Source organism: Myotis davidii, unplaced genomic scaffold (genome assembly GCF_000327345.1).
Source record: "Myotis davidii unplaced genomic scaffold, ASM32734v1 scaffold97, whole genome shotgun sequence".
Classification (NCBI taxonomy): Eukaryota; Metazoa; Chordata; class Mammalia; order Chiroptera; family Vespertilionidae; genus Myotis; species Myotis davidii.
Genome location: NW_006289392.1, coordinates 1,749,132 through 1,760,197, shown reverse-complemented (window position 1 = coordinate 1,760,197; position 11,066 = coordinate 1,749,132). Strand labels below are relative to the sequence as shown.

Sequence of the window (11,066 nt, the reverse complement as noted above, 5' to 3'; positions counted from 1 at the left end):
AAACCAGGAAGGCCAAGCCGACAGTTCTATTGTAAAAAATCTCTTTAGAAAAGAAAAACTGTGACCATGTAGAAAGATCTCACAAGCAGCAAAACAAACATTCCAAAAAGTAACACTTTTAAAAATATGGACTATTATATTAATATTTTGCCAATAAGAATTTTAAAACATAAAATACTGTATCATGTCGTCCCTTTTAGTTTCTTTTTAAATAAAAATTAAATATATTTTTTATTGATTTCAGAGAGGAAGGGAGAAGGAGAGAGTGATGGAAATATCAATGATGAGAGAGAATCATTGATTGGCTGCTTCCTGCACACCCCACACTGGGAATAGAGCCCTGACCAGAATTGAACCATGCGTGACCTCCTGGTTCATAGGTCGACACTCAACCACTGAGCCATGCCGGCCGGGATCATATATGCCTTTTGTAGAGCAGAAAGGCAAGAAACACTGATATAGATAAAACAAGACATATATACTTAAATGCATTATTTAAATTCATGAATATAATTAATAGAACTAAAATATAATAAGTTTAAAAGTTGACAGAGAAAAAGAAAGGACAATGAGTGGGTATGAATATAAATTCTTATTATTTATAGTAGGTAATCAATAAATAATATCTGTGGTCAATAAAACAAGAAACATGGGCATAAATAAACCATTTAGTTTAGAGAGGAAACCAGTAGGATCCCTCAGAACAGAAATGGTCTGACGTGGTTCCCCCTGGGGACTGAGGCTCAAGGTGGGGGGTGGTAGGAAAGGAGCCTGTGGATTTCATGAAAAGAATGTCTGCACTATTTGATTTTTATCAAACAAATAATTTCATTCATTGCTGTAATTAAGATATTTCAATGATATTTTAAAGAGGAATGAAGAGAAATGTGGGTGTGGGAGGGATCAGGAAAGATCTGAGAGACGGGGAGAGCCAGGGTACAGATGGCCTGGAGGGAGCTGAAATCTATGGAAAACGAAAGGTGAGATGAGCTCCCTCAAGTGGCTTAGGCCTTCAAGGACACAGAGCCTAATCGTCAATGTTAGGCTGTTCATATTGTTGGGATATAAACCCTTGTCATTGCCCCATACCTTCTAAATGTCTGCTCCACACACAACTGGTTTATATGTTGAACTAGGAGGGAACCTAGAGAAAGGGACTGAGTAGCAAGAACAGGGCACAGATGGCAGTGAGATGGGAATGACACAGAATCAAAGAAGAATTCAGAGACTGAAGGGGCATGACGATTTAAGCATCTGACATTCACAGGAATCTGGGAGAACCTTATTTGCCTGTGGAATGTGAGATAGGAAGCTTGTCGAGTGTATTTAAAGTCAGAGGACGCAATAACCTTAGCTGACATCTGGAGTATTTAAGTTTTCTTATTTAATTCTCAAAGCAACCTTATGAGTTATTTACTCATTAATTCAACAAACATTTATTAAATATTTACATACAATATTGTTTGGCGAGTATCATGATTCTCAAGGCACTTATGGTGTAACGCTGGCGATATTACAATGTAAGGTGATAAATGCACATGCTAGTCCCATGGAAAACATGGAGAAGGAACAGATAAACTATCCTGGGGATGGGAGAGGGTAGAAATCTATGCATTAAGATGACTCAGTATAAATCCTGAAAAATAAAAAGTAGTTTGCTTCACAAATAAGAGGGGTGGGAGGCAGGGCATTCCAGGAAGGGGAAAGTATGTGGAAAAGCAAGAAACTTGCTATACTCAAGCAAGAAACCCTGGGAGTCACTAGACACATCTAAGGCTGTGTGTCAAGGAGGCTGGGAGATAGACAGGGGACTATTGTAGAGGGATCCCTGTTGACACTCAGTCTCCTGCCACTCCATGAAAGATACCTTCACCGTTTAGTGGGAAAGCTCCATGAACCAGGTCCCCCTCCTGGAACCAGCACTGGGCCAAGCCCACCAGGAGTCCTGAGCTTCTCTGGGCATCTGGTCTACTCCATGTATGGGGTAGAGTGTCAAGGAGCACTTTAAAGGGACAAAACAAAAACCAAGGGCCCCTGCTGGCCCTGGCTATGAGGGGACTTCGAAAATGTGAGAAAACCACTCTGAAGTGTGGGAGCCCCTCAGGCATGCATCTTGGGGAAAGGGCCCCAATGGGTTGTGCTGATGTTAAGCTAAGTTTATCTTGCAAGCTGTTGAGAGCCATTGAAGGACTTTAAGCAGGGCCATGATATGATCTGGTTTGGGTTTCAGAAAGGTGCTTCTGGCAGATATTGGGGGAAGTTCACTCTGGGAGTAAAGAAGCTCAGGGATGAGGGTGCTGAAGAATATAGTCAAGAAATGAAGAGTCTGAATAAACCCAAGCACTGCCCCTATGAATAGAGAGCGATGTTATGTGATAGGATCTATGAGATATGCTATTGACTGGAGTGGAAGGGAGGAGACTCCAACAATTCCCAGATTTCCGGTTCAGATGATTGAATGAACAAACACACCACTCACCCAGCTCCAGAATACTGGAGCAGCACATTTTGGGGTGGAGGAGGGGGAATGAGGAGCTGTATTTGGATCATGTTGAGTATGAGATATCAGTGATTTGGTGATGAATTGGTGGTATACGGGGCCACTGTGAATTCGGTTCCCACTTTCTGAGTCTATATACCCAGCTGTTGAGCACTGTATATATCACTGTTGACACAGCACTGTATATCACTGTATATCACTGTTGACACAGCACTGTATATCACTGTATATCACTGTTGGCACAGCACTGTATATCAGCTCTTGTCTCAATGCATGTACGGTGTCCTAAAGAGCAGCACTCCCACCCAGAGGGTGCTGCCCAGGCTGAGGCTTTCGAGGGGCCTGCAAGACCATTCCCTGTCTGGCTCACACTGTTGGGTGGAGTGGCATATGGTAACCAGTGGGTCCCACAGTCATGGCCCACTCTCACACCTTTTTTGCCCTAATATGGCTCCTTGGTCTGAGACAACATAACATGGGGTCCTGTGTCAACAAATCCGCAGTTCCCCACCCAGCCTTCAGAAAGAGGTCCTGGCAGAGGCACGTCAGGTAATGAAGATAAACCCACATCCAGAGTCGGTGTCAGATCCAAAGAAGGTAAAACTCCACTCCTTCCCATGTAGAAGATCCCCATGCAGTCCACTTGCCACGGGCGGTAGATTTGCCTCTTCCGTGTATGGGACCTCACTGAGGTCTCAGCCTCGGTTTCTGCCCCTGATAGTCCGTAGGGTCCAGGCCCTGCAGCCTCCATCCCTGTGGCTCTGGGGACTCCGCAGGACAGACAAGCCCCAGGACAGACAGATGTGCAGAGTAACCTCAGCGAGTTTTCCACTGCAACTGGGGTGAAGCCACATGTGAGGTGAGGGCATGTGACACAGGAGCATGTGATCCAACTTCTTTAAGAGAAAGACTGACTTACTAACTAAAAAATAACTTCCTTTTGGAGAATCACTCTTGAACGGTCATGTGAGGGCATTGCTAGGTGCTCGAAAGGCCTTTGAGAGTGAGAGGTGCTGACGAAGGTCCTGGGTGGGGTTTGGGTGCTGATTAAGCATGAAGGATCCAGCTGGGGAAACCTTCAGAGGAAGTTGTGGGAACCTGGCAAAATGCAAGTCTTGCTTGCTGCCCTGAAGGTTGCTCGTGCTTTCTTGGTTTAGCATCAGAATCTGCCAGAGGTAGGTGGGGCAGTAGGGACATCCCAGTCTAATCCCCATTTTACAAATGAGGAGGTTAGGCCTGCAATAAAAAAGGTAGCCCAGGGTCACCCAAGTACTTACTGGGAGAGATGGACTAGAACATCATGGCTTCAGGATAGTGTTGGGAATCTTAAGCAAAGTTCCCCAGTAGATCTCCTTATATCATTTAATTAGAATGTAAGCATTTGCTCAGTGAGCAGCTGGCCTGCATTCTTGGCCCAGCAGAAAGGAGGGGATAAAGAAATGCTTACCCATATGATAAATAGCTCACCTGTTGAAATTTCAAATGATGGACTGGGAAATAGAAGTATAGCCAAAATGAGACTTTTAATACATTCTGGAGAGCAGGCATCCATTGTACAGGCCCACATGTGGGCAGGGAACATAGCCCATTTACTATTTAGTCCCTCCTCCAGTTCCTCATTGACTGAGTAATATGAGGTCACCTGTTTCCTCATAAGTCTCCTAGGTCTTGCGTTCCCATTAGGCCATTTAAAAAAATTGGGCTGAGGCCTTTCTAGCTGCCTCTACCTCCCTTGCCTAGCTAAGGCAGACGCCTCAGGCGTTTCCACCACCTTGGCCCATGTGCGCAGTTCTTTGTTCCTCTTCCCTCCTCCCTACATTCTGTTTGCCCTGGGGAAAGTCAGTCAATTCCATCAAAAGCTGACCATGCTGGGGATGGATCACAGAGGGCCATTTCTTACATCTAGACTTTATATCAGTGGTCACTTGCCTTCCTTCCTCATCTCTAGCCCAGGGCCCTAAAAGAGCCTTCTATTAGATTATGCCTTTGCTGTGCATTTGTTGCTTGCACTTCTCTTCTAAAAATTGCTTAAAATGATTTTGTTTGTGCATAAAATATGTTTCAGTTCTTTACATGCTGTAAAGTTATAAAATCTTTTCTCCTACCTTTTGTCTTCTCTTTTAAAATCCTAGAAATTAACATACCATCCAAGATAGATTAATCTATTCATCCACTCACTCATCTATCTATCTAGCATCTATCTATCTATCTATTTATCTATCTATCTATCTAGTATCTATCTATCTATTTATCTATCTATCTATCTATCTATCTATCTAGTATCTCTTGTGGATAATAATATCTACCTCTCACAGAGCACCTAGAAAGGTGGATGGCAAATGCCAGAGACCTTAATATTACTATTGTCATTATTAAAATGGAAGAGTGTGGCTTTGGGGGAGGACCCCTCCATGACCTGGAACAGGCAAATGTTCTCTAAGTGGATGCCCTGTTCTGTGATGTGTTCTACTCCCTGGCTGGTGTCAACAATGGGAGTTCTTCCACCACCACTTATCTCTCAGGACAGAGACACTCCCTTTATTCTATGGGGAGACTCCTTTCTTTCAGCCCCTTTATCATGTAATGACTATAACCTGGTAGAGTTCAATACTTTGTCATTCTAATTTTGGCTACTCTAAGCTGATGGAGCAGGAGCAGAGGGACTCTAGAGATAAAAGACACCAGAATAGAAGAAGCAGAAATCATTTGGGTGTTTTTTTGACAAGGAGCAAAAAAGCATGGGAGATGGGGTAAAAATAGCCTGCAAATCAGTGGCCAACTGCTTCTTCTGCAGACACACTTGACCTGGTTTCGCGTCTGGGCACCCTGCACTTCTCTGTGAAATTATTATGACCCAGGTAATCTATTTGTTCAAGGTCAGTATAGTTTCGACTTCACTCAGTGTTCAAAACATATTGACTGCCTGCCTGATTGACTGAATGAATGAACTCCATTCAAACCTAAGACCCTTCTTCTCTTCCTCCCTTCTCATCCTAACTCTCAGAAATTGTGAAAGAGCTGTCTTTGGGTGGGAAGCTTCTGGAGGATGCCATCCAGCTAGGACTGGCAGCCTGTCCTCTTCCCTGTCCCCTCCTCTGCAGAGCTATCTCACTCTTGCCCTTCCCCATGACTCTCCTGCCTCCTTCTCTCCTCCCTCCCCCGCTTCCTCCAGAGGCCCCAGACTCAAACTGCTGGGGAGTCTCTTCAAACAGGATTGAAATTGCTTTAAATATTAGAGGATTAGGGGAGACAAACAGACCTGGGGAAGGTCTGTGTTTGGGGATTAGGCTTAGATCTCCTCTGCTGTCCAAGCATTAGCAGAGGCCAGCTGCCTGCCTTCAGCTCTGTCCTCCGGGCCCAGGCGGCTGAGGGTTAGGCTTCAAGGGCAGCCCACATCCTCAGCAGGGCTCTCTCCAGAGCTGCATAGGAACTTCAGATTAAGCCCAGTTCTGTGGCCTCTGCTGCTTCTCTCCTTAGTCCTGCTCTCCAGCAACCACCACTGAGTTAGCCTGAAATAAAGCTGTTTTCTTTAGCCGATGGGCACCCACAGACAATACATGGACTGGGTACTCTGCTCTGAACTAGGGTTAGTAACAGAGGGAAGAGAAGTTCTGTGGCCAGGAAATAACAAGTAAAACACAACATGAGACAGGAATGTGGGATTATGTGCATTCGGTTTGTTTACTGAAATAAGCGTTGAAGGGTATAATGACTTACACCATGACCAGAGCTCCCTACTGGTTATAACTAAGTATTTATCAAAGTAGATTTTAGTAATAATTAGAGTCTGAATCGTACTGTTTGAATAAATCACAGAGGCAGACCTCCTTATGGCATCTCTGGTGAGTTCTTACCCACTCTCTTTTGTTACCTCCTGGGTGTCAGGGAGCGAGATGGCCCATTCCATGCCTGTTTAGCCTGAAATGTGAGAAAATCCTCTCTGTCTTGAAAATATGCCTTCTCAGCAGCAATCCATTGGTTTTGATTCTACTCCCAGAACTAAATATACATATATGAATCTCAACTTGGAATCTGAAGGGCTTCGAGAAGAATTTCATAAGTGGGACATAAAAAGAATTAATCATAAATTAAATGAAAAGATTTAAAGTTATACATCTGCTCATCTGAATACCCCATTACGATGTGGCATGCAAGCCACATACTAGGGTGACATAGTTGATGTACATACATCTGACAAAGACTCCAAGTCACGACATGTCAGACATTTCTCCAAGCAATGAGAAGAAAGAAAGGTAACCTGGTGAGAAAATAGGCAAAAGACTAGACCAGTCCTATGAATGGCCAATAACCATGTGCAAGGTGCTCAACCTCATTAATAACCAGGTAAATGCAAATTAAATCCATATTGGAATATTGCAACATACCACATTGGCAAGAACTATAATCATGGCAATAGCAGGTATATAAAAAGACGAGGTACAGAGTTAAATTTACTACCATTGGGATAGTTAATTGGAATGAGTTGAAACAGTGTTTAGTAATCACAGTGTGATTAAGTTAAATATATGCAAGCTCTATGACCCAGAAATTTCAGTCCCCGGCATATACTCCACAGGTGCACATGTGTACCAGGATACACAGATGAGGCTGTTCCTAAGAGCACTGTCAGTTCAATGGCTATAGGCTAGAAACAGCCCAAATATTCACTAACATTAGTTTGGATTAATAAAGTATTATACAAGGGGAGTATCTTCCACTAACCAATGAACAACATATATATATATATATGTATGTATATGTATATATGTATACATATATGTACATATATAAAAGTCTAAGTGACCATTACAATCGGTTGACCAAACAACCAGTCGACCAGTCGCTATGATGTGCACTGACCACCAGGGGGCAGACGCTCAATGCAGTCAGTGCGCTCCCACAGCCAACTTCCCATGGTCTGGCCAGCCAACCTCCTGTGGTCCCTCCCCTCAGCTGGCCAACCTCCCGCAGTCCCTCTCTTCCTACCAGCCGGCCCCAATAGGCCCCAATTGCCAGCCAGACTGAGGGACCCCCCACCCACCCCATGCACAATTCGTGCACCAGGTTTCTAGAGTAATTATAAGCAACAATAGGGATGAGTCCTAACAAACATGTTGAGCAAAAGAAGTGAGCACAGTGTACATCTCTATTGATACAGTTCAAAACATGCAAAAATAAACCATGTTATTTGTGCCACATAGTTAGGTGATAAACTATTTTAAAATTTAAAATGGCTGATTGCCATAGAAGCCAGAAGTGTGAGGATGGTGGGGACTTTTGAGGGCAGGAAGCAGGGTGTGGTTGAGAAGAGGCAAGGTGAGGGAGGTGGCTGGCACTGTTGCACATCTTGACCTGGGTAGTTACATGATATATTGTTTAATGATTGGTTAAGCTACATATTTATTTTTCACACTTTTCTGCATATGTATTAGTCTTAAGAATTTTTAAAAGTAGTTCTAAAGAGATCATTCTAATCTTGGGAGCTACCATTTCCCACTTAAGTTTTTTCTTTCCCAAACCAAACATCATCCTTCAACAAATGTGATTTCCAAAGCTTTTGCCACTCTGGAGACCTATTCTGTCTGTCTATCTATCTATCTATCATCTATCTATCTATCTATCTATCTATCTATCATCTATCATCTGTCTATTTAAGCAATGACTGCTACTTTAATTGGGGCCCATGGAAAACCTAAGGTAGCAGAGGTGAGGACAACCAAATAAGAGTAAGTACAAGTCCAATTTGTACCTCGTAAGGTTCCAATGAGGACAGATGCCATCATAAAATAAACAAACCATTAAATCATAAACAAACCATTAGATGCACAAACCATTAGTATGAGAACAGAAGTGTCTATGAAATCACAATTTCTTAATTTCTTATCCTTGATGATAATGAGTCCACTGGCAGACATTAGTGGGTATAAGCTGCAAACAGGTGCCAACACAGGTAAAATCAGCTGCAGCCTCAGGCTGCCCGAAGAGCCTGCCCAGACTGGAGGAAGAGTGCCATCTCATCATCTCGCCAGATGTGGCCGCTGTCTCCCTCAGAGGCTCTGCTTGGCAGCCCGGGGGAATGAGACCAGCTCCCAACCTCTCCTTGCCGAGGGGTCTGGCTGGGCCGGACAGGCCAGTCTCAACACAACAGACACCTCTGGAGACTTGCCAGCCAGGCCTGATTCAGGGGTGACCAATCGGTCATACCTTCCCCTTCCTCCCACCTGACTCCCCAGGGAAGGGATAAAGCTTGGGGAGAGGTGAGTTGTGCTTGGCAACTTGCAAATGCTAGTTGGCGAGGCCTGTCTGGCTGCCTCGAGTCCCTGGGGGTGGATTGCCTGGGAAGTGAGAGGAATGCAGAAGGCAGACGGGGCTCCGCAGCTGACAGCCCCTTGGGATGGGAGCTGCAGCCCAGCTCTCCCATCACCCCCCACTGCTCAGGCACTGGAGACAGGGACACCTGCGTCTAGTCAATCAAAACATCTGCCTACCTGCAGCTTTGCTCCATATCTTCACTTCCCGTGATTACTCCATGACTTCATCCAGGCTTCCCCGTGCATGCAGCCCTCCTGGGCCAGGGCTCACTTATCAGTGAGTGCAATCACATCAAGGTGAAGGTCTATTTGTCCTGCTCCTAGGGGGGAAGAAAGAGGGGGCCAAGCCCTTGACATTGGCTGCGGCCCCACTGAGGCACTGTCTTCTGAATCACAACGAATGAATTATAAATGGGTCTAGGCCAGCCGTGGGCAAACTACGGCTCGAGAGCCGGATGAGTCCTGCTAACTCAGCCATGTGCAAACTACGGCCCACAGGCCGGATCCGCCCGTTTGAAATCAATAAAACTAAAAAAAAAAAGACTGTACCCTTTTATGTAATGATGTTTACTTTGAATTTACCAGTTTAAGAACCCATACTCCATCCATGCTTTTGTTCCAGCCCTCCGGTCCAGTTTAAGAACCCATAATTCTGCTTTAGTCAATGAAAGTTTGCCCACCCCTGGCAGATCAGGAATTTAATTCTGCTTTTCAATGAAAGTTTGCCCACCCCTGGCAGATCGGGAATTTAATTCTGCTTTTCAATGAAACATACAGAGCTAGTTGGTGCATATTTTCAGTGGAAAAGATGCATTTCCAGTGGGGAAAATAAGGTGTCTCCTGGGATTACAGACCTGTTTAAAATTTTTTTCTAAGACAGCACAATCAGTACATGCATGGAGATTCAAATCAAGCCTCCCCCACCCCCAAAAACCCCAAAACAAAACATTGTCTGAGCAGCCTTGTTTCTCCAGACTGTGCACCCCTTTCGCCTCCTTTCTGTCTTCTTCCCCAAAAGCGCGTTTGGAGACAGGCATCTGTGGCTCTGCCAACGTGGGAGGCCTTGGGAATACCTGAATTGTTTGAGTGAGGCCGGTGGGAGAGGTGTCTACTTGTGCCACCCGGGCTGGAGGCTGTGTTGCATGACAGGGCTGAGTCCAACCAGCCCGGGACTTGGGAGTCACCTTCCAGGCTGTGCTCTCTTCACCCATGTAGACTGAGTACCTACTGAGGGTCTGTGTCTAAACTCTTCACACTGTATTCATTCTGCTGCCTCCCGATCATTTCCAGCATGTGGAATTGTGACAGGAAGAATGCCTGATAGACTCACCTGTCTCTCTCAGCCCTTTTACTGGGAGTCAGCAGGGAAGGTATTTTGACTTAGATTACCAAAGGAACACTTAGCAAGTTAGGACTTGAACCCAGATCTCTCGACTCCAGATTTTGTATTCTTTCTGTCACACTTGGTTGAGAGGGCACCTTTGTGTGTCCTTGAAAATGCATAATTACAAAATCTCAAGCACATAACAGAAAAGGACAAGCAGACAGGTGGCATGACCTGCCCAAGGTCACTCAGGAAGGGAGGGCAGAAGATGTGAGCTTGAACCTATGGACTTCCAGCCCAACCCCATTTCCATTCAGCCTGTGGTTTTCCTGGACTGAAATTTTTCTTTCGCTCCCTTTTTCACTGTCTCCTTTTGGGATTTTGCCATAACCTCTCTCCTCACATGGAAGGCTCCAAATCACACAATGGAAACAGCCACCCATCCAGTAGGACACCTCACCTCCCGTCCACCCACCTGGGGCTCCTGGTGTCGTGGCCAGGACAAATGTCTGCCTTGGAGATGGGATCTGGAGAAGAGGAAGAGTAATAAATTGAGAGCTGAACAGGACTGAGCACTGCACACACCTCCCCATCTGCTCTCATACAGGCTGCTGGATTTGCCTGAGATTAGGTCTCTGTTTCTGATCTGACAACAGATGCCTGAGCCATAAATAACTGTGTGTTTCCCTTGAACTTTCGCTGCCATCTCCCGATGTCTTGTGTCACATTGCATTCTGGGGAGAGGTGCAGTGGAGCATGACACCACCTTCTAGTCCTCGATATGTCCTTCTTCTCTGAGCGCTGCCACCCCCTGGATGCCTACGGTGGGGAGGGCCCTGCAGGCATCGGTGGGAGCTCCTGTGAAGCCAGCAACTAGGGACCCAGGAGTCCCCGCCCTCCCCGCAGCTCAACCCCAGCTACTATCCTGAGA

The 11,066-nt window shown here is 45.3% G+C and overlaps 1 long non-coding RNA gene across 1 annotated transcript in view; it reads right to left on the bottom strand.

The window, feature by feature from the left end:
- The window catches only part of LOC107182770, a 16,316-nt gene extending 5,566 nt beyond the window's left edge, over positions 1 to 10,750 (bottom strand). Inside the window, exons 1-2 of the long non-coding RNA XR_001513503.1 lie at positions 10,611 to 10,750; positions 8,989 to 9,131 (exon numbers count right to left, since the gene is read on the bottom strand). This is a non-coding gene — a long non-coding RNA (uncharacterized LOC107182770). The remainder of the gene's footprint in view (positions 1 to 8,988; positions 9,132 to 10,610) is intronic.
- Positions 10,751 to 11,066: the final 316 nt, after the last annotated feature.